This window comes from Canis aureus, chromosome X (assembly GCF_053574225.1).
Source record: "Canis aureus isolate CA01 chromosome X, VMU_Caureus_v.1.0, whole genome shotgun sequence".
In the NCBI taxonomy this organism is placed as follows: domain Eukaryota; kingdom Metazoa; phylum Chordata; class Mammalia; order Carnivora; family Canidae; genus Canis; species Canis aureus.
The window spans coordinates 85797332-85821227 of record NC_135649.1 but is presented as its reverse complement, the minus strand read 5'-3'; the positions used below and the strand labels follow the sequence as shown (position 1 = coordinate 85821227).

General features: G+C 42.4%; 1 pseudogene; it reads left to right on the top strand.

Moving 5' to 3' along the window:
• The first annotated feature begins 12923 nt into the window (after positions 1-12923).
• Positions 12924-19519, top strand: LOC144308931 (creatine kinase B-type pseudogene; annotated as a pseudogene).
• The last annotated feature ends 4377 nt before the right edge of the window (positions 19520-23896 follow it).

Sequence of the window (23896 nt, the reverse complement as noted above, 5' to 3'; positions counted from 1 at the left end):
AGTGGCACATAGTTGACACGCTCACACTGGCTCTGCTGTTCCTTATGGAGGCCAAAGTTTGCCAATGGGGCGGTGGAGGGGGGCTCCCATCTCTTCCCCAAGAAGATTGTTACCCATACATTCTTCTTGGCCACCTGTGTCTATGAGAGCTGCCTGGATCAGAAGGTGTCAGTTGGGCTACCTGGTGCCCAGCTTACTTCTTTTCTCTTGCCTTGTCTGCAAAGTTTTAGATGACAGCGGTTTTCCTCTGGAATCTATAAAACCCTGTTCTTCCTCCCATTGCTTAGCTCATCTAAACTATAAATTCCTTGCCAACGGGCAAAGAATGACATCTATCTTCCTCATCACTGTACACACAGTGCCTGCCTCCCACTTAGTAGGTTCTTATTAATAAATGCTGAATAAGTGAATGGATAAACAGATGGATAAGTAGACCAATAATATTGTAGCTCATTCTGATGCCCCTATTCACCCTTTCTGATGCCTTGAACATCCCCATGGCTTCTATCCACCTTCTGGAGTTATGTTTTTCCTTTGACATTTTCTCCCCCAGTGTTTGGTCCAGTTGCTATTAGCTCAGTCCAGGGTTCACAGGCCATTGGCACTTGAGGACTAAGAACTGGGGTCAGGGAGGATGTTGGGCAGAGGGGTACAAAGACCTGAGGATCTTGGCATTAAAGATCTTGAGTGAGAGACTGGGACAGAGGGCCTCGAATGCTGGCCACAGGAAGACTCTAATGACAATGGCCTTGATGGTAAAGGTCAAGGACTGGTTGGCCTCATCATCTGGACTCTGTGCATATGAATGATGCTTTAAAAAAAAGATTTTATTTGAGAGAGAGAGAGAGAGCACTAGAGAGAAAGCAAGCACAAGTCGGGCAGAGAGAGAAAGAGAAGCAGACTCCCTGCTGAGCAGCCCCCCCCCCAAACACACACACACACACACACATGCACACACACACTGACTAGGGACTCGATCTCAGGACCCTGGGATCATGATCCTGGGCAGATGCTTAACCCACTGAGCCACCCAGGTGCCCCTGGACTGTGGGCATACAGATGATGCTTTATAGCAGATCCTCTTCTAAATTACACAACATAGAAAAACATTTCAAGTGATCATTTTCTTAATTCTCCCAAAGACGGTACATAACTAGTTTCATTCTAGAGAGATTGGAGAGAAATTACTTTATTACATACAATGGGTGCCTTAAGGTGTAATTCTCTCTTTCTCCAGCTGAGAAAGGCTGGTCTATACTAAAATTTTCTTTCTGGTAATTGTGCCTTTTCATCTTTCTCACCTTTCCAAAGGTAAAGGAACAGCTAAGTTGTTTTTTTTTTTTTAAGATTTTACTCTAAAGTAACCTCTATATTCAACATGGGGCTTGAATTCACCACCCCAAGATCAAGAGTCACATGCTCCTCCGACTAAGCCAGGCTGCCATCCCAACAGGCACAGCTAGGCCTATATATAAATCCAAGTTACCTCATCAGGATCACATAGGCCACACAACTTCTGTCACCTAGCGCTCTGTCCTGACCATTCTCCAGGTCATGAAGAACTCCTCTGAAAGCTCAGCCTTCAATGCCTAGACAATAAATAACTTCATTGCCTGAAGGAGATAATGTGCCTCCAAGTATTTCCCTGCTGTTCGACATCCTGGCTGCCTCCAATTTCCCATAAAGCTTTTTTTTTTTTTTTTTTAAATTAAAGCAACCCCAGCAGCAATATGGAGTCTGGATCACTTAGCCAGCTATTGCAATGGCTCAGAATGAGACCCCAAATCCAGATGAAGGCAGAAGGAATACAATGGAATAGACCAAACTGGATATGCAAGAAAAAAGACATTTGGGCCTTTGAGATATACAGATGTCTGTTTTGCTCTACACCCATAGCTTTTTCAAAATTTAGTTGTTTTATTTTTTAAGATTAATTTATTTATTTGGAAAGGGGAGGGGCAGAAGAAGAGGAGAGAATCTCCAGCAGACTCCCTGCTGAGCAGGGAGCCCAGTGCAGGGCTCCAGCCCAAGACCCTGAGATCATAACCTGAACCGAAATCAAGAGTGGGCAGCTTAACCAACTGAGACACCCAGGTGCCCCTCAAAATCTATGACTTTTATGACATAGTTAACCAAGTTTGAATTCTTTATAATATGCTTTCTTGAAATGTAGCATAGCACTCTGGTTTCTGGGCAATTGTTTCTTCTCCATTTTTCCCCTTGAGCAAACTCTGACTCTCCCTAATTCTGGGTATTTGCTGTCAATGGCTTTGCACACTGCATGGTGCCTAGTTAAGAGAGAGCTGAAGTCAGCTGACTCCTTGGGGGTCTTCTGCCCTGAGGACACGTAGCAGGTTGCACACCTCTGCTGGAAGTCAAAGGCTGCTGGAAGCAAAGAGCTCCCATTTCCAGGAGAATTGTTCATATCACTGGGGCACCTGGGTGGCTCAGTCAGTTGAGTGTCTGCCTTTGGCTCAGGTCATGACCTGAGCCCTGCATCCGGCTCCCTGTTCTGTGGGGAGACTGCTTCTTCCTCTGCCCCTCCCCCTGCTCATGCACACTCTCTCTCAAATAAAGTCTTTAGAAAAATTGTTCACTTCACTAATTAGAGAAAAAAAATTAATATCTTCAAATTTTATGATTTTTCTCTACAGAAAGTCATTACTCTTACCAGGATAGAATCTAAGTTTAGGTGTCTAGCTATGTTTTCCTGAGGAGCATACCTTCAGTCCTAAGAGCTGAGAGTCAAGATTCTGGATTTTGGATAAATCCAATGCAGGGCTCCATCCCAGGACCCTGAGACCATGATGGGAGCCAAAGGCAGAAGCTTAACCTACTGAACCACTCAGGCGCCCCAATACCAATGTTGTTTAATTCAAATTCAGAAATGCTGATTCCTGATATTTTGGAAAGAGAGATATATAACCAAAGTAAAGATACTTTGCAAGAGCTCCACACGTGATCTTCACCATATCCCTGCTGTGGTTGCCTATGCAAGATTTTAAAATGTCTTCTTAACACCTTGCCAAGCAAATAACATAAGCCTCATAGAGAATTCAGAAATCTGCTTTGCTCTCTTTCTGGTGCATGCTTCAATCAACACAGATTGCTTTTTTCAAGATTCTAGAGTTTGGTTGCCATCAGATTCTCACTTAGCTCTTCAGCCTTGAGACCTTTCCTCAACGTAGCAGCCATTGGTTAAAAAGGAAAAAACAATCCTTCCAGATGCCCAGTTGCATATTTTTCTGTGTTAATTGTATTGTCTTCCTTCCAGAAGAATTTGAAAAAAAATAATAATAAGGATTGTCCCTACTTTCAGTTATCAGAGACAACAAAGTTCCCTCAATGGGTGGGATGAGCTCTAAAGAGATATCCAGCTCCGAATCTACGGTTTTTCCAGTCACCTTCCAAGTTGTTTTTGAAATAGCTTTCCTAACCAACCACAAAAGGAAACTGGATTTTCCTTCTGCAACAGTCCTGTACTCCCTGAATTAGTCAAGGTCAAGGTCAACTATGAACTTCACAGTGAAGCCACACTTAATGTCCTCAAGTCCAAGATGGTCATAGCAAAGTGGAAGGTAGGGAGATCGTTGGTGTTTAGAACCAGAGAAAGTGGTAAGAAGCCTCTTGATGAAGATAGAAGAAAGAGCATGTAGATATCAGGGAAGCAAATTGTGTAATGAAAACTGAACACTTTATTTTGGTCAATGAGCACCTGGGCCTACAGAGATCTACTGTTCAAATGTCAGCAAATGTTGCCTTCTTATTTTTCGTGCATCCCTGTGACATGGGGTCCTTGCTAACCATGTCTCAGCAGAGAGACCCTTTAGACGCTGACTGGCACCAGCCTATGAGGGGAGCATTGCCCCTGGTTCCTGTCATTCCCTATACATCTGCCTCTACGAGTTCCTTGACTCTATTGGTCACAGTGCTGCAAAGCAATGTGGCCTTAATGGAAAGGACAAAGACAAGAGATTTAGGGAAATTTGCTCTAGTCCTCCCAGTACGAATACCCACAGAGTAATCGCCAGCATAATCTCATTAGCTTTCTGGGCCTCAGTTTCCTCTGAGGTGAAATAAAGGACTTGGTCTAGATAATTCTGTAAGTAGTTATTTCTCTCCCATGTGAACGTACTTCTGGGTTTAGGACTCGGAGTCAGTCAAGCCAATGAGACTCTGAGCTGTTCAGAACAGCTCTCTGTTGGGTAAGAGAGGACAAATATCTGCATCCAGCCCAAAGCACTCGCAAGCCACCTGGCCATGTGTTAAAGCTCGTTCTGGGAATGGACCTGGTGGGATTTTAATTGGCAGCCATATGTCACCCACCGGTAGGGTGATCATCCTATTGTGCTTGAGCCCTGGATGGGGGTCCAAAGCTAAGTAAGCCCTCTTTAAACATCCTAAAGATCTTTAAAAATTAGGAATTGATAGCCCCCAGGTGCTTTCAGCTGTCACAGCAGCTAGCAAGGCCCCTTGGAAGTGTGCAAGAGATTCATGGCCTATGGTGTTCCCTTCCTGACCCTAGTAATTCATGATTTCTCAACATCATTCTATCATAAGTAGTTTGGAAACCTGGACTGGGCCATCTCATAATAGAAGCTATCCTTTACCACAAGTTGACTCTGGGCCAAAGACTCGCAGTGCTTAATTTTCCCAGAATTAAGATCAATACTTGAGCAGCCTGCTCTAATCAGTACCATTATTATCTTCATAACCCAGATGATAAAACAGAGTCCCTCACGGGCCTAGTAACTTGCCTCCAGTCATCCGACTGATAAGCGGCAAAGTTGGGATTCCAAGCTATTCCAATGCTCTGGAGCATTATTCCAGAGTCCACACTTCAAAAAATAACAAAAGTGAACAAAAGACTTTCGTTTTGACACAATTTCTAACTTCAGGTTGCAAGAATGGTGCCGAGAATTCTATATACTCATGTAGTCAGATTTTTCCAACTATTAACATTTTACCGCAATTTGCTTTATTTTTCTCTTTGTATGTGTATACATATGTTTATATGTGTGGGTGACACCTAATACATATATATATATATGATATTTATAATCATTTTTGAACCATTTGAGAGTAGATGGCACACATGAAGTTTCTTTACCCCTAAATACTTCTGTGTGTATTCCTTCCAAACAAGGATATTCTCATATAAACACTGTATAATTGTCCCTTACTGTCAATGAACATGGAAATGACATGATTAGATCCTCAGATCTTATTTAGATTCTACCAATTCTTACAATTACGTCTGTTATAGAGAAAAGTCTTATGGTTCAACATCAAATCCTTGATCACACATTGCATTCAGTTGTCACATCGCTTTAATCTCTTAACCTGGAACATTCCTCTGTCTTTCTTCGCCCTTCATAATCTTGACATGGTAGAAGAGTACAAGCCAGTTCTTGTATAAAATATCACTCAGTTTGCTTTGTCTGATGTCTCCTTGTGTTTAGATGCAGCTTACCCATTTTTGACGAGAGCACTGCACAAATGACTCTTAACACCATATATAACTACTGCTAGGCAATCGGCACTCTGGTAGCCACTGAAGATATGAAGAGCCCCAAAGGAATTCTCCTCACAGAGAATTATTGGGAGGACAAGTGGGTGGTGATGTATTACTTCACTATTCATCCACAAATCGTTCTGTGAACCCCACAGACAATTAGAGTCCGAGGAATTCAGAGGTAGAAGTGACTTTTGAGGCATGAGGGTGGCTCGTTGAGGAGGAGGGGTCGGAAAGCTGCTTCGGCAAGGGAACTGGGAGGGAGGATGGCTCTGGCCATCACCAGGAGGTGGGAGGGGTCAGTTTAGGAGGAACTGATTTTGGAGGGCAAGAACAGGGTGCCAGTTTCCTACTTGAGGGATCCTGGCAGCCATTCTGAAGGGCTGCTTGCTGGGCACATCAGCTGGACCAAAAAAAGATGAAATTCAAGGCCTCCTGGGAGCCAGAGGAGGGGTAGGGTGGCTGACCCAGAGCAGCTCTGAAAAATCTGGCTGAGTGATTCCCTTGCTCCGTTTTACCAAGTCTCAACAGCATGTACATGTGGACATACCTGTTCTCAGGACATGCTCATGGTATTTCCAGTGCCAAGCCAAGGACGTTCAGCCAGAGTGGAGGTTCTCTGTGTAGGAATACTGTGAGCTACGGTAGGAGGGATAGATGGGGACGGATTGGGAGACACTTGGGGGCTCCATTCAAGAATTATTTGCACTGCCTCAGCATAGAAATTCTATGGACACAGATTGTATCCTGTGTCCACACAATGAAGTAATGGAATCAGAGGTTAAAATTCTGTCTCTCATTTCACTGGCTACTCCTAAACTCAAATGAAAATCTTTTCAGAACGCCATTTTCACCTATTTCTGTAGTAAGAATGGGCCCTAGCACTTCTCTGAAGTGCCCTTTGCCTCCAATCTGGCTCAGAATTAAAGTGCCCTAATTAAATGGAGACCTCATTATACTCTCCTGTAATCTGTGGCCCAATTGTAATGCAATGATTACCTTGAACTATTATTGCACGTACTTCCACCCACTTATTATTATGTCTCTGTACTTTAATTATATTTCAATGAATATAATTCCATACCCTTCAATACTTAAATAATATTCACTTTAAATATAACTGCGTGCCTATAATTCTCCATAAGCATGAGTGCTCGCATGGCAAATAACAAAAATTACTACTGCTCTGGAGGCGGAAAGAAACTAAACCATTCCTGAAAGAAATCAGTTGGCATTTTAATAGAATTTTAAAACATTGAAATTTGTTACTAATTTATTTTTCCAAAAACACATTTTAAGAGGGTGATTTTTGTAGCCTTAAAGACAAAAAAGAAAAGCTTTGGAAGGAAACAGCAATTCTCTAGAGGCTTTGTTGCTTACTAACCACTTCACCAGGGACTTTGCTCCCATAGGGAATTGATTTAAAAAAAAGAAAACTTTGCACTGGTTTTATACATATATATGTATATGTATATGTATATGTATATGTATATGTATATGTATAGAGATAATAATATTTTCCCCAAGCATTGGCCCTGGAGGAAACTCCCTAGAGAGTTTCATAGGTCAAAGGTGAAACCTCAGAATCCATAACCAGGTAACTGGCATGAAGGCCTTTTATCTGCTCTATTCATCTGCACATGCCGTCTTATTACCCAGGAAAAAGAGTGACGTCAATGCTTATGTTGTTTCTGGTGTGCAGTCTTAGCAAACCATATACGCCCTTCTTGCTACCAGGATCTGTCTCAGAGGATACTTCATCTTTGGAGAATTTTTTACGTTGTGTTGTACTTACTAGCATAGCTAGGACAGCTACATATGGTTTGGCTGGCATCTATTTCAAACATATGGCCAACAATAACTTGGACTGAAAAATAATCATTTGTGATAAATTAACTCATGACCTCATGCTATGGGACAACACTCCCAAAGAACTAGAAAAACGGTAATCTTCCCTTCCCTTCTAGTCCCTGACTTAAAAATACAGTGTGTGAGCTATAGACCTCAGCCATAGGTTTTTTTAAGAGGACAGAGAACTAAAACAATGCTGTTTTGACCATCTTTGATAAGGAGTAAACACAGAGTAAGTTTTATAAACCTTCCGCTAGGTAAATCTTTCAAGTACAATCTCGGTCCCCCATTGTGAGCTATTCCAAAGTCATTGTCCAGGAAGAGTGCTCTGCCGTTATCACTGCTGGAAAGAATCAATGTTATTAAAATAACAATTCTTCCTGAAAAAATGTGTCTGCAACGCTGGCCACTCAAGTCCATGGAATAAGTGAAGCCATTATATTAATTGGTTACTAAAGTTTCATCTCAAAAGAAGGGATGTGAAAAGAGGAAAAAAAGATGCCAAACTGGATGCTGAGGTAGGAAGTAGATTGGATTTTTCTTTTTTTATCCCTTGTGCTGAACCAGAAATTGTGGATCTGTTGTTTCCTTGTGGGTGCATTTGGCATGCTAATGACTAAATGAATTCAATCAAATACTCTAAAATTTAAAGCATGTTGTATTGAAAAGAAAGAAGGTTAAGTGTAGCCCATCACGATGCTGTGAGTTAATCACCTAGATACCATGTTCTGTGTGTGGTTTGGAAAAACAAAAAGATAAATTGGGCTTCATCAAAATTTAAGACTTTTGTGCTTCTGAAGGACACCATCAGAAGGTGAGAAAACAACACATAGGTTGGGAGAAAATATTTGCAAATAGTGTATCTGATAAAAGACTTGTAGCCAGACTATATGAAGAACTCTATACGTCAATAATAAAAAGACAAACCAATTAAAAAATGGGCAAAAGATCAGAACAGACATTTTTCCAAGGAAGATATACAAATGACCAATAACCACATGAAGAGATGCTAGTCACTGTTAGTCATCAGATCATCAAATCAAATCAAGACCACAATGAGATACCATTTCATAGGATGGTTCTAGTAAAAAAGTCAGTTAATAACAAGTATTGACAAGGATGTGGAGAAATTGGAGCCTTCATACATTTATGATTAGATTATAAAGTGATTTTTTTTAAGCTGCTTTGCTAAACAATTTGGCAGTTTCTCAAAATGTTAAACATAAAATTTCCATAGAAACCAACAATGTCATCCCAAGTTATAGGCTCAAGTGAAATGAAAATGCATAGCCACACAAAGACTTGTACACAAATATTCATAGGAACGTTGTTCATAATAGCCAAAAGCGGCCTGAATGTTCATCAATGGATGAATGGATAAATGAAAGTGGTATATCCATATAGTAGAATATTATTTGGCTATGTAAAGGAATGGGGTACTGACAGATGTTACAACATGGACCAATCTGAAAAGTTTAGGCTGAATTAAAGAAGATGGTCACAAAAAAACCACGTAGTATATAATTTCATTTGTATGAAATATGAAACAGGCAAATCTAGAGAGATGGAAAGCAGATGAATGGTTTCTTAGGGCTAGACAGTGGGTAATTAGATAGGGGGTGATAACTAAAGGGTGCAGAATTTCTTTTCAAGGTGATGAAAATGTTCTAGAATTGTTTTGGTGGTGGTTGCACTTATCTGTGAATATATTAAAACCTTTGAATTGTATGCTTTATTTTTATTTGTTTTTGTTTAAGTAGGCAGTATGCCCAAAGTAGGACTTGAAATCATGACCCCTGAGATCAAAAGTTGCATGCTCTACCGACTGAGCCCCCCAGGCACCTCTGTCATTGAGTTTTTAACAGTTACACTGAGATATAATTCTTTCACTATACAATTCACCCATTTAAAGTGTACAACATACCTGGCTGGCTCAGCTGGTAGTGTCCGACTCTGGGTTTCAGCTCAGGTCATCATCTCAGGGTCATGAGATTGAGCCCCAAGTCAGGCTCTGAGATCAGCAGGGAGTCTGCTTGTGATTCTCTGTCTCTCTCCCTCTGCCCCTTCCCTCCAGCTTGTGTGCACATGCTCGCTCTCTCTCTTTCTAAAATATATAAATAAATCTTTAAAAAAATACAGTAAGGAAAACAAAAAGATAAGTGCCAAATGTGATGGTACTTCAGGATAATTGGATGATCTAAATAATATATAAATTCTGTTCATCGTAGTGAGCAGCAACACACAGAAACCCTGAAATTAATTGATCTGTGTTCTGAGAATACAATTAGTTAATTAATTAATTATATTATGTATATATTCACCCAAATTTCATTGGACTTGTAATTTTCTTTAAAGCACTTGCCTTTGGTGGTGAGAACACATAGAGAGGATTCATGATATTCCTTGGCTATCAGGGTGACCAGACATATAAATAACTTCCATAGGGTCCAATAACATGACCTCAGAATTTGTTAATGAGGTCAGATAGAACTCACCCTCTGAATGAAAATTACCATAAAACAAATGAGCTCAGCCATTTAAAGGAGCCAACCTACCTAACAGATGGTTTATAAATGTGTTTTTGAGATACTTAGAAACCACCAGTCAGATGCTCTAAACAGGACCTGGTCTGTAAGTGTGTGTGGGGGTCTCTAAGTGTGGGGGGGTGGTCATAGCCCTGAGACAGGCTCTGAGTTCTCTACAAGCCTCTGCCATCATCAGGAGACCATATCCACGAGAATTAGTCTGAGTACAGTCTCTGAACCTCTGGCTTTGGCCTCTGATCTACTTCAGGCTTTCTCTTGTTTTCCTTCCTGTTGTCACTTCCTATCTTTCAGCCTCAATACCTGATTTGGTCATACTTGTAACACCTCTTCTAGCTGTTGAAGCAGGCTGCAGCATCTAAGGCAGATCTTTCAGTATCTCCTCCCCTGCCCCAGCCCGCGTCCTGTCTCAATGCTAACAGCACTGCCTGATCTTGCTCAGGTACCCGATGCATATAGGACTGTGGGGACACATCTGTAGGAAAGCCTTCCTAGAATGTGAGTTAACCTACTTATGTGTTTTGTCTGGTGAATGATGTGCTGAAAGAAAGGGGATATTCTGCATAGAATATAGAAATAAAGAGAGCAGAAGGATAAACCTGCCTGTGGATCCCCAGGATGGTCAAGAGGTGAGGTCTCTTTCTGACTCACTGTCCCATGTGTTCTGGAATTTTTAGCAAACATGGCTTCAGAAGGCAAATGGCCCTGTCAGGTGACAGGAGCTTTATGACACCACTGATTTTAACCATTTGATTTCTTGTGGTCTGATTCCCATGCTTACCCAATATTCATCCAAGTGGTAGAGTCATTTGGTCTCTTGGGTATGTATTTCTACAGGGAAAAACATGTGCTGACTGACTCACATAAGTAGTCCTATTTGGAGATCTCCTATTTCTCACTGTAATTTAATAAATTGATACTGTGGTCTCCAGTAAGCTAGCAGTCTCCTGAATCTAATTGTGTCTGGGTTTCATGCTGAACTCCCATGTCCCAGCCTCCAAACTGAATCCCATTACCCATGAGGCACTGCTGGCAAGAATCACTGGCCTCTTTCTCAAGTTTCTATTAATGCAACCACTGTTTTTTTTTTAATAAAATAAAATAAATGCAATCACTGCTTCTCAAAGAGAGACATAGTCTAGAAGAATTATAAACTAAATGCCAGGAAGGCACAGACTCCGAGGGACTGATACGTCTCGAGTGGAAGGGAAGTGGCTGCTAAAGAAAACCCGACAGAGGAAATACTTGAGTTTTCAAGGAATTTTTATTTGGTGTAATACTTTGAGGATCGTTTTTCTAATTATAAAAGTAATGCATGTTCAGTGTTGGACATTTTAAAAGTACAGGAAAGCATAAATAGGAGAAACTGGAAAAGATGATCAAAATGTAGGCAGTTGAGGGGCAGCTGGGTGGCTCAGTGGTTGAGCATCTGCCTTAGGCTCTGGTCGTGATCCTAGGGTCCTGGGATCAAGTACCACATGAGGCTCCCTGTGGGGAGCCTGCTTCTCCATCTGCCTATGTCTCTGCCTCTCTCTCTATGCCTCTCTATGAATAAATAAATAAAATCTTTAAAAAATAAAAATTAAAAAAAATGTAGGCACCTGAAGAAGTCAGAAAATAGCTTCTACAAGACACTCTTTCCTGAAGTTTTTTTTAATTTTTTTTTAGTGATAGTCACACACACAGAGAGAGAGAAAGAGAGAGAGAGGCAGAGACACAGGCAGAGGGAGAAGCAGGCTCCAGGCACCGGGCGCCGGACGTGGGACTCGATCCCGGGTCTCTAGGATCGCGCCCTGGGCCAAAGGCAGGCGCTAAACCGCTGCGCCATCCAGGGTTCCCTCCTGAAGTTTTTTTTAAAAAGATTTTATTTATTTATTCAAGAGAGCTAGCGAGTGAATGAGAGAGCACCAGCAGGGGAGGGGTAGAGAGAGAGAGGGAGAGGGAGAAGTAGACTCCCTGCTGAGCAGGGAGCCAGATTTGGACTTAGGGCTTGATCCCAGGAGCCCGAGATCATGATCTGAACCAAAGGCAGACACTTAACTGACTGAGCCACCCAGGCACCCCTTTCCTGAAGTTTTATAAGCAATTTTTCCAACATTGGCTGCACGTGGTCACTTAATCCCAGAGTAAAAATGCACTGACATATAAGTGGGGCTGAATTCAAATAGAGGCAAAACCCAAAAGTTTGGCTTTAGGGTGATTCTAAACTTCCCAGTTTAGATCTTTTATCTTACTTTTTCTCAAAGGTTACCCGGAACCCACCTGCACCAGAAGCATCTGGGCAACTGATGTGAAAATGCAGATTCCAAGGCCCCCGCCAAAGACCTACTGAATGAGAATTTCTGGGGTGGGACCAATAATCTGCATTTTAACACACTCCTTAGGTTATTTTTACCTGCATCAGAGTTTGGGAACCACTTCTAACAAAGCTCTGTGGGGTGATGAAAATGGTGATTTGGTGATGCGAATGTAGGTACTTTTTTTTTTTTAAGATTTGTTTATTCATTCGAGAGAAAGAGAGAGAGAGAGAAAGAGAGAGCACATGGTGCACAGGGCAAGGGAGAGGGGAAAAGGGAGAAGCAGACTCCTTGCTGAGTGTGGAGCCTGACCTGGGGCTCATTCCCACCACCCTGAGATCATGAGCTGAGCTGAAATCAAGAGTGGGAGGCTTAAGCCGCTGAGCCACCCAGGTGCCCCAAATGTGGGTACTTTAAAACACATCTGGGGATGCCTGGGTGGCTCAGTGGTTGAGCGCCTTCCTTTGGCTCAGGGCATGATCCCTGATCCAGGATCAAGCCCTGTATTGGGCTCCCTGCAGGGAGCCTGCTTCTCCCTCTGCCTATGTCTCTGCCTCTCTGTGTGTGTCTCTCATGAATAAATAAATAGAATCTTTTTAAAAACAAACAAACAAACAAACACATCTGAAGAAATCGGGACCCTTGCGTGCTGCTGGTGGGGATGTAAAATAGTCTGACACTCTGAGGAACAATATGCAGTTCCTCAAAAATGTAAACATGGAATTACCATATGATCCAGCAATTCCTTTTGTGGGGAAATACCCCAAAGATTCAAAAGCAAGAACTGAGAAAGATTTTGCTACATCCATGTTCATAGCAGCATCATTCACAGTAGCCAACAGGTAGAAGCCAAGTGTTTTGTCAACAGATGAGTGGATAAACAGAATGTAGTCTATACACACATGGACTGTTATAGAGCCTGAAAAGGAATGAAATTCTGACACGTTACAATATGTTACAGACCTTCAAGGCATTATGCTAAGTAAAAGAAGCCAGTCACAAAAGGACAAATATTCTAAGATTCCACTTATACAGGGTACCTAGAGGAGTCACATTCACAGAGATGGGAAACAGAGACAGTTGCCAGAGACTGTAGGGGAGACAGGAAATGAGGAGTTGGCGTTTAATAGGTATGGAACTTGGGGAACATTAAAAAGTTCTGGAAATGGATAGTAGTTACGGTTGCACAGCAAGGAATACACTTCATACTACAGAACTGTGCACTTACAGAAATGGTTAAAATGGTACATTTTATGTTATGTATATTTTACCCAGATTAAACACACACACACACACACACACACACACACACACACACACACATCTGAGACCAGTGATTCTTTTACTTTGTCTGAAGTGAAAAATCAGAAAGGCTTTACCCAGGGGGGCAGCCACAAAAGTGTGGGCCAGGTTCAAGCCCAAATGCAGAAGGTTTTAACCGTCTCACAAAATATCCAGGTTTCCCAGAAGACGAGTTTCCAATTTGCTTCTGGGTGTGATTTAAAGTGCCCAGTTCGGACTGCAAATCTAGATCTGGTTAGTGAAAAGTCACCAGTGTCCCTGATTGGCCCAGCAGGAAGAGGAATTACAGCTCTGAGCTCAAAGCAGAAACAAAAGCCAGCAAAAGAATGCTCTTTTTTCCTGGGGTTTGAAAACGTTAGTTAACAGCTACATGAGGCTGTAATTACTTATGTCTCCTACTAAAAAGCCCTGGATTTAGAAAGCCGTTGTTCTCAGGGCAGTGTTGGTTGCTGCCAATCTATATTTTCCCTCTTCTTTACTGTTGGGAAACTGACCAATTTCACTACATAAAGGGGGCAGAGTCGAGTGGTTTGCAAGCTATTTAGAGCAATTTTTTGACATGTACAGGCTGCTTTAGCAAAAAGCTTTGGAAGGCTGAAGGTAGTCATTGGTGAATTTCTAAACTCAATAAACCATTATACAATCTCTCTAATACTACTTTTTAAAAAGATCAGAACTGTGGATTTCTAAACCTTGAGACTTAGTTTTTCAAATGCAAGCAGTGAACAAGCGACAGCATCATGTCGGACCTCCTTGAGTAAAGTGAGATGAACTTGTTTTGGTTTTTGTTTTTAGAAAAACAAAATAAGCCTGCCCTTATTTCCAGGCTCACTGGCGACATGCCTCTTCGATCCGCTGAGCAGTCCGCCCTCAGCAAACCAACTCCCCGAGGCCCATGTAACAAGACATGCTCTTGCCACATTGTTAGCTGTTCAGAGAATGAACAATAGAAATGGACTACATGGCACATGCCAGTGAGGATTCTTTTTAAATGTGTCATATAGGGCAGCCCGGGTGGCTCAGTGGTTTGGTGCCGCCTTTGTCCCAGGGCCGGATCCTGGAGACCCAGGATCGAGTCCCACGTCGGGCTCCCTGCACGGAGCCTGCTTCTCCCTCTGCCTGTGTCTCTGCCTCTCTCTCTGTGTCTCTCATGAATAAATAAATAAAATCTTTTAAAAAAAGTGTTATATATACGTGGAGAATGATCTAAAGGAAACACATTCAAATTTCAGTCTTATCTCTAGGTTTGAAGCTTGGGAGTGAGGTTTATTTATGTGCATGTGTCGATTTAAATCTGTTCTGTGGGGTGCCCTAGGTGGCTCAGTAGGTTAGGTGTCTGCCTTCGGCTCAGGTCATGATCCTGGGGTCGTGGGATCGAGTCCCACATCGGGCTCCCTGCTCGGCGAGGAGCCTGCTTCTCCCTCTCCCTCTGCTGCTCCCCCTGCTTGTTCTCTCTCTGTCTGTCAAATAAATAAATAAATAAAATCTTTTTTTAACATCTGTATTTTCTAAAATGTTCTATGATAAGCATATAATTCTTTTGTAACCAAATGCAAATGGATGCATGTTATTTAAAACAAAAGGATAATGAGTTCGCCTCTGGATCTGTTTTCTTTGCGGTTGGTGTCTTCCGTTACATGCCCTCGTTGTGAACTATCATGCTGACATGTGGGCATGAATCTTGCCTTCTGTCTCCTCCTGGCAGCCCCTGTACCTGACCTGTGATTCTCTGTATGTGCCTTATAGCTGTGCCTTGCTCTCAGCTCTCTGAGGCCCTGCCATCCTGGCTACCAGCCACAGGCCGCGTACTTCCTCCACCCTGACTGTGGTCGCCCGTGGCCTTCCCCATCTTGCCTTCATTTTCTGTGGCCGCTGCTGTGGCTCAGCGCAAAGGCAGGGACGGAGGCATAGGTTTTGGGTTTTTTTCTTTCACAGACGTGTCCTTGTATTGTCAGCGTGTTAGTCTGCTCAGGCTGCTGTAACAAAATGACACAGCCTGTGTCACTGGAACAACAGACTTTTTTTTCTTTACAGTTTTGGAGGTTAGGAGTCTAAAATCGAGGTGTCGGCAGGGCTTGGTTTCCTCTGAGGCTTCTCTCCTTGGTCTGCAGACTGCTGCCTTATCTCTGGGTCCTCACTGGATTTTCCTCTGTGCATGGGCCCCTGCTGTCTCCTCTTAAAAGGACACCCATCACATTGGCTCCGAGGCTGTCCTAACCACCTCATTTTAACTTAATCACCTCTTTAAACTACCTCCAGATATAGTCACATTCTAAGGTACTGGGAGTTAGGGCTTCAACATATGAATTTAGAGAAGACATAGTTCAGTCCATAATAGTCAGGGTTCTTAGCTGTCAACAAAACTCATCCTAAGTAGTTTGAGCAGAAATGCCACTTATAAAAGGATAGTAAGTAGCTCACAGAATCTCCTGGAAGACTGGAGAATCTGGCAGAGACTTTCCACAGCCCAGACAGGACCCAAACCACATCTCAAGATTGCTTCTGTGGAGACACTACAGCCACCACCGATTGGCCCAGAAAGTTCCCACTAGGATTTTGGCCACCTCTCTCTGCTTCTGATGAACAAATGCCGCTCAGCCACGGATTTCCCATATGCATGCCTTCTAATGTCTCTGGTTTCTGGACAGAAATTTCACTGCTATTGTTCTGCGTGGTCATGAAGAACCTCCATCAAAGGTTTGTGCCTTAGCTGCGGGCCAAGCTGGGAAAATGAGCCATTGTCTTCCACTTTGGGGGAGGGAGAAATAGAGTCAAGAGGTAGGAAATACCTAAGTATAGGAAGGCTTTGAAAAGGTGCCTGGCAGCCAAAAGCAAGAAAAATATCTATCACACTGCAGATAAAGATATTTAAGAGCACAGAGTTACATTCCGAAATGGATCCCACCCCCTCTTTCCACCTTGAGTTCTTTTTTGATTTTTACATGGTTCTATTTCTAATTAGAAAGTAATACGTGCTCAATGAAAGAAAATTTGAAAATTCAAAAGAACACAAAGAAAAAGATCTTATTTTTCTAATTTTTTAAAGACTTATTTACTTGAGAGAGAGAGAGTGCACACAAGCATGGGAGGGAAGGGCAGAGGAAGACGGAGTCCCAGATGAGCACAGAGCCTAATGGGGGGTTCCATCTCCTGACCCTGAGATTATGGCCTGAGCTGAAATCAAGAGTCACATGCTTACATAACTGAGCCACCCAGGCACCCTAAAGAAAAGAATTTTAAATGCTTAAAATCTTACCTCCCAGAGATCAACTCTGTTGTGATTTTAGTATGTGGCCTCCCATTCTTTTTTCTTTTTTTTTTTAATGTGTATGTACAATACAGACTACTATGTAGGCCATTCTGTAGTCTTCTGCTTTTACTTATCAATATGTCATGAGTGCTGGGTTTTCTGAGTCAATTTCCCCCCAAATCACTTTACACTATTAAGGAGCCTGACAGCCTTTAACTTAGCCTATATCAAAGTTAGAATTTTTTTCACTGGGAAGAGCTAATTTTTATATGTATCTTTCCTCGAGTTGTCCTTCCTGGGAAAAAAGATATTTGCAAATGACCTATCAGATAAAGGACTAGTATCCAAGATCTATAAAGAACTTATTAAACTCAACAGCAATGAAACAAACAATGAAATCATGAAATGAGCAAAAGACATGAAGAGAAATCTCACAGAGGAAGACACAGACATGGCCCACAAGCATGTGAGAAAATGCTCCGCATCACTTGCCATCAGGGAAATACAAATCAAAACCACAATGAGATACCACCTCACACCAGTGAGAATGGGGAAAATTAACAAGACAGGAAACCACAAATGTTGGAGAGGATGTGGAGAAGGGGAACCCTCTTGCCCTGTTGGTGGGAATGTGAACTGGTGCAGCCACTCTGGAAAACTGTGTGGAGGTTCCTCAAAGAGTTAAAAATAGACCTGCCCTACGACCCAGCAATTGCACTGTTGGGGATTTACCCCAAAGATACAGAGGCAGTGAAACGCCGGGACACCTGCACCCCGATGTTTCTAGCAGCAATGGCCACAATAGCCACACTGTGGAAGGAGCCTCGGTGTCCATCGACAGATGAATGGATAAAGAAGATGTGGTTTATGTATACAATGGAATGAATATTCCTCAGCCATTAGACACGACGAATACCCACCATTTGCTTCGACGTGGATGGAACTGGAGGGTATTATGCTGAGTGAAGTAAGTCAGTCGGAGAAGGACAAACATTATATGTTCTCATTCATTTGGGGAATATAATAATAGTGAAAGGGAATATAAGGGAAGGGAGAAGAAATGTGTGGGAAATATCAGAAAGGGAGACAGAACGTAAAGACTCCTAACTCTGGGAAACGAACTAGGGGTGGTGGAAGGGGAGGTGGGCAGGGGGTGGGGGTGAGTGGGTGACGGGCACTGAGGAGGGCACTTGACGTTATTCTGTATGTTGGCAAATTGAATTCTAATTAAAAAATAAAATAAAATAAAATAAAAAAATAAAATAAAATAAAATAAAATAAAATAAAATAAAATAAAATAAAATAAAATAAAATAAAATAAAATAAATAGTTTAAGTAACTATGAAAAAAATACAATAATAACAAAACCAGGCTGTTGGCCTGCACGGCGTCCGGAGCTGCCGAGGGAGGCAGCACCCCGCCCACGCCCCGCCACGCCCTTCTCCAACAGCCACAACGCGTTGAAGGAGGAGCTCCCCTCGCCCCCGACCTCGCGGCCACCGCAACCACACGGCCAGGGTGCGGCCCCCCCCCCCCCCCCGCTGTACTTGGAGCTGCGCGCCCAGAGCGCGCGAGCGGCCTCCCGCTGGACGACGTCATCCAGACCGGCGTGGACAACCCGGGCCACCCCTACATCATGACCGTGGGCTGCGCGGCCGGCGACGAGGAGTCACATGACGTGTGCAAGGAGCTCTTTGACCCCATCCTCGAGGACCGGCCCGGTGGCGACGAGCACATAGACCGGCCTCAACCCCGACAACCTGCAGGGCGGCGACGACCCGACCCCAACTATGTGCTGAGCTCGCGGGTGCGCACGGGTCGCAGCATCCGCGGCTTCCGCCTCCCCCGCACTGTGCCCTCGGGAAGCTCGCGGTGGAAGCTCCGGCGAGCCTGGCCGGCGACCCGGCCCCGGTACTACGCGCTCAAGAGCAGGACCGAGGCGGAGCAGCAGCAGCTCATCGCCGACCACGTCCTCTTCGACAAGCCCGTGTCGCCCCTGCTCCTGGCCTCGACTCCTGTCCACGACTGGCCGGACGCCCGCGGCATCTGGCACAACGACAATAAGACCTTCCCGATGTGGGTCGACGAGGAAGACACCTGCGGGTCATCTCCATGCAGAAAGGGGGCAACATGAAGGAGGTGTTCCCGCGGTTCTGCAACGGCCTCACCCGGATTGAAGCACTCTTCAAGTCAAAGAATTACGAATTCACGTGGAACCCTCACCTGGGCTACATCCTCACCTGCCCATCCAACCTGGGCACAGGCCTGCGGGCAGGTGTGCACATCAAGCTGCCCCACCTGGGCAAGCATGAGAAGTTCCCGGAGGCGCTCAAGCGGCTACGGCTTCAGAAACGAGGCACAGGTGGTGTGGACACAGCTGCCGTGGGGGGCGTCTTTGAGGTCTCCGACGCAGACCGCCTGGGCTTCTCAGAGGTGGAGCTGGTACAGGTGGTGGTGGACGGTGTGAAGCTGCTCATCGAGATGGAGCAGAGGCTGGAGCAGGGCCAGGCCATCCATGACCTCGTGCCTGCCCAGAAGTGAGGCCCCAGCCGCACCTGCACCACCACCAGCCCCGCTGCTTCCGAACTTACTGCCGGCGCACTGCCCGCCATGCACCCCTCTGATGTTCGCCACTTGGCAGCTGAGCCCTTAGCCTCACTATAGAGACTTCTGTCGCCCTTGGTAGAGTTTACTTTTGTGATGGCTAAGATGTTGCTGATGCTGAAATAAACTAGGGTTTCGGCCTGCTACGAAAACAAAACAAAACACACACACAAAGAATATCTTGAATTTTTCTTTTCTTCAAGTGAAGATCCTCCTGTGACCTTATTTATAAGGCTGTTCCAGCCGATGGTGATTGGCTGTTATTATATTCACCCAAATTAAAATGACTACGGACATTTGTAGTTATTAATATCTTATTGTATCTTTTGACACCTTATCTAATAGCTGATGGATACAAGTGATGTTTGTATTAACCAGAGAACACCTAACATCTTTTAGACTCTCCTTGTCACATCTTACATGCACAGATGATTTGATGTTCCCATTTTGTTCATGAAGAGGTCATGAGGGACCCAAGAAGGCACATAGATCTTTCCCAAAAGACTTGCCACTCTTTTGGGATCTGGTACAAGCTCTAGGATTAGAGGTCCATAAATTCATCCCTGTATTCACCCCAAAGTTCCTGATTATATTTGAATGATATCTGGGCTTGTCAGTTTTTTTTCTCTCTCTTTTTTAAGATTTTATTTATTTATTCATGAGAGACACAGAGAGAGAGGCAGAGACATAGGCAGAGCCTGATGCGGGACTCCATCCCAGGACCCTGGATCATGACCTGAGCCAAAGGCAGACACTCAACCACTGAGCCACCCAGGCATCCCTGGGCTTGTCAGTTTTTCATCTCCAAGACTCCTGTATTGACCAGTGAAAACCAAAAGTCAGGTACCATTCTTTATAGAGGTACTATGCACTTATTCAAGAAAGCTACTGAAATCTGTGTTTGAAAATCCCAAATTCATGATGAACCTTCAGTCTCATCTTTTTATTTTTTTTTCCTGGCCTAGAGTAGGCCAAATAATGGCCTTCCAGAGTTAGTGTCCTGCCCTAACCCTTAGAACCTGTAAATATATTACATTACATGGCTAAAGGGATTTTGCAGATGGAATTAAGGTTATGGACCTGAAGATAAGACAATTATCCTAGACTATCCAAGTAGGCATGATCTAATCTCTTAAGTCCTTAAAAGCAGAGAACTTTCTCTGGAAGCAGAGGAGAGATGTGGCAGAAAGAAAAGTCAGTGATTTGAAGCATGAGAAGGACTCAATCAGCCTTTGTTGGAGGGGCACACATGAAAGCATGAGAAGGAATGTGGGCAGCATCTAGGAGCCAGGACCAGCTCCTGAACTGACAGCCAACAAGAAAACGAGGACCTCAGTCCTGTAATCACAAAGCGCTAAATTCAGCCAACAATCTGAATGTTTTCGGAGGTAGATTTTTACCCAGAACCTCCAGAAAGGTCCTGCCAACATCTTGATTTTGGCATCATAAGACCCGACCGAGGCAGAAGATCCAATTGAGCCATGCTGTATCCAGACATCTGACTTACAGATCTGGGAACTAACGAATGGATTTTGTTTAAAGGCAAAATCATGGTAATCTGCTATGGCAACAATGGAAACTAATATGTGGCCTGAAATGAAAATCCACCCTTGAGAAATAAGATTCATTAAAGCTTAGTTATTAGGTAAAAACAGAAATTTCTGTAACTCAGGAATATTGACATATGAATTATGATAACATTATAATTAGTCCAGAACACTTCAAAATCAAACAATTATTGCATTACTGCAGACCAGCTAAAATAGCACTATGTAAATTCCCTACTTGCTTTCAGGAGCATTCCTTCAGAGGGTTGGGGATGCTTTGCATTTAACATTTATCATGTTTAAAGAAGAGAAGAGGATTGATAGTCTTGTAAAAGTTAAAACAGAGTCTAATTCAAGGATTCTATTTACCATCATCTTTGTATGCGTAGGGGATGAGAATTTGTAAAGCTATTTTCAAATCATACTGGTAGGTCAGTCCTGAAACACAGAAAAGCTTAGGATTCCAATCTCATTATCCAAGGTGGCAGTTTTCCTACTTCCCATTCCAACAAAGTTGGAGCCTACTGAAATGCAGCTCGAGCCAGGCAGAAATTAGGAGACAGAGTTATTAAGAAGGGTTCCCAGAAATGAGAAGCAGCCACAGGCACCCAATTTCAAGGGTCAATACATTGACTGTGTCTATCTTTTTAAATCATTATATTCTGCTTCAGGCTTTGATGTAGTCAGAGAAAAGAAGCCACAAAGAAATATATCAGGGGCACCCTAATGATGTGCGATGTGGGCTGTGGGTACCCTGAGCCCACAGAGATGCTTCCTTGTTATTAGTAATAATTGCTTATCATTATTGGCTGATTGCCTGATGTGCATGAGATAGATCATTTAGGGAATAAAATTTTTTTGACACTGACACATAGAAACATATTCCTCCGATCTGTGTCATTTATAAGATGTTCCATGTGTCCACATTGTGACTGAACTCATGTTTGATTTGGTTTTTAAGATTTCTTGGGTAGCCATTAAGAAAGATGCATTCAATTGCTTTTGTTTAAAGGTTTCCTGCAAAATACAAATGTCTAATATCCCCCATCCCAGGTGCCATATTAGAGTAAGTATATAAAATACAAGTGTAATTGAAATAGAATTATATCTATATTATCTACAACTCAAAGCATACCCAATGGGAGCAAGGCTAGACACAAAGTTGGAACATATTAACTAGATCACTTATTTAAAGACCGGGCACCTGGGTGGCACAGTTGGTTAAGTGACCGACTCTTGGTTTCTGCTCAGGGTCATGAAATTGAGCACTGCCTCGAGCACAGTCTGCTTGAGATTCTCTCTCCCTCTCCCTCTGCTCCTCCTGCTTGTGGTCTGTCTCTAAAACAAATAAATCAATCTTAAAAAAATAGTGTTGAGACAAATAATCCTGTAACACCATTCTGTGTGAATGAACACGAAGTCTTATTAAGATTGTGTGCAACAGCCAAACCTACAATCAGATTCCTAAATTTTATTCGAATAATAGAGTTACCTTTGTTTTTTTGGTCCAAATTTATAACTCTGCACCACTTTCAATCTGTACTATAACCTTTAGCCATTGTAAAAGATTGAGTAGTAGTTTCAAAAACATTGCACTTCAAAGGAAAAATGGTAATTTTACTGTGGAGAAACATGGAGGTTAACGAAGTGATTCAAGTCAGCGTCATCAATAATGGGACAAATTGACTTCCTGGTCTCGTGCACGGAGAAGGGCATAATGCTACTTCCCTGCTATTGCTGGCAAACAGGCACAATCTGAATCTAAGTGTCAATAAACTTACAAACCTAAATTGAGGGATATTCTACTAAACAGCTGACCTCTAGGATTTTTAAAATGTCAATATCATGAAAGACAAAGAAAAACAGAGAAATTGTTACAGATCTTAAAAGCATAGGGAGGATATGATTGCTAAGTGGGTAGTATGATCCTGGATTAGGTTCTGGATCAAAGGGGGGAAAGTTTGCTATAAAAGACATTATTGGGGGGCATCTGGGTGGCACAATCGGTTAAGCGACTGACTCAGTTTCAGCTCAGGTATGATCTCGGGGTTGTGAAATTGAGCACTGAATCTGGCTTCATGCTGAACATGGAGTTTGCTTGATTCTCTCTCCCTTTGCACCTCTCCCACACCTCTCAATCTCTCTCTCTCTTTCTCAAGTCTTAAAAAAAAAGACATCATAGGAACAATTGGCAAAATTTGAATATGGATTGTATAGTAGATCATAACATTGTTTCAATGTTACGTTTTCTGATTTTGGTCATTTTACTATAGTTATGAAAGAAAATGTCCCTGTTCTTAAGAAATACACATTGAAAATATTTAAGGGGTAAAAGGACATGAGGTCTGCAATTAAAAAAATTAATAATAATAACAACAATAAAATAGAGAACAATATAGATTATATAGATTATATATAATTAATTATAATCATTTTTAAATATATTTATTATATATTTATATTTAATAGAAATAGAAATACATTTAACTTTACTTATATATTTTATACATAATTATAATGAGTTATAATTTTATATATTATATATAGAGAGAGACTCAGAGAGATAAAGTGATAAAGCAAGTTTTACAAAATATTAACAACTGGTTAATCTAGATGAAGGATATACCTGAGAACCTGAGATCTTTATACTATTTCTAAATGAAACTTACTTGTAAGCTTAAATTATTTCAAAGCAAAAAGTTCAAATTAAATATAATAATAAGTAAACATTGAAAACATATTTCAACTGTGACAATTCTGGGTTTCCAACTATATACCGTACCCTGAAGCAGGCAAATGTTAATTCAACTTAATTAAACTGTATAAGCCTTTTGGTTAAATTTGTTCATAAATATTTCACCCCAAGTTAATGTTAATTCCTTATCAATGTTCTCCTTGTTTTCTCACCAACAAATATTATGCAAAGGGATGTTGCTAGAAGGCAACACTGCATTGAACTGAACCATTGACCTTCTGAGAGATTTGTG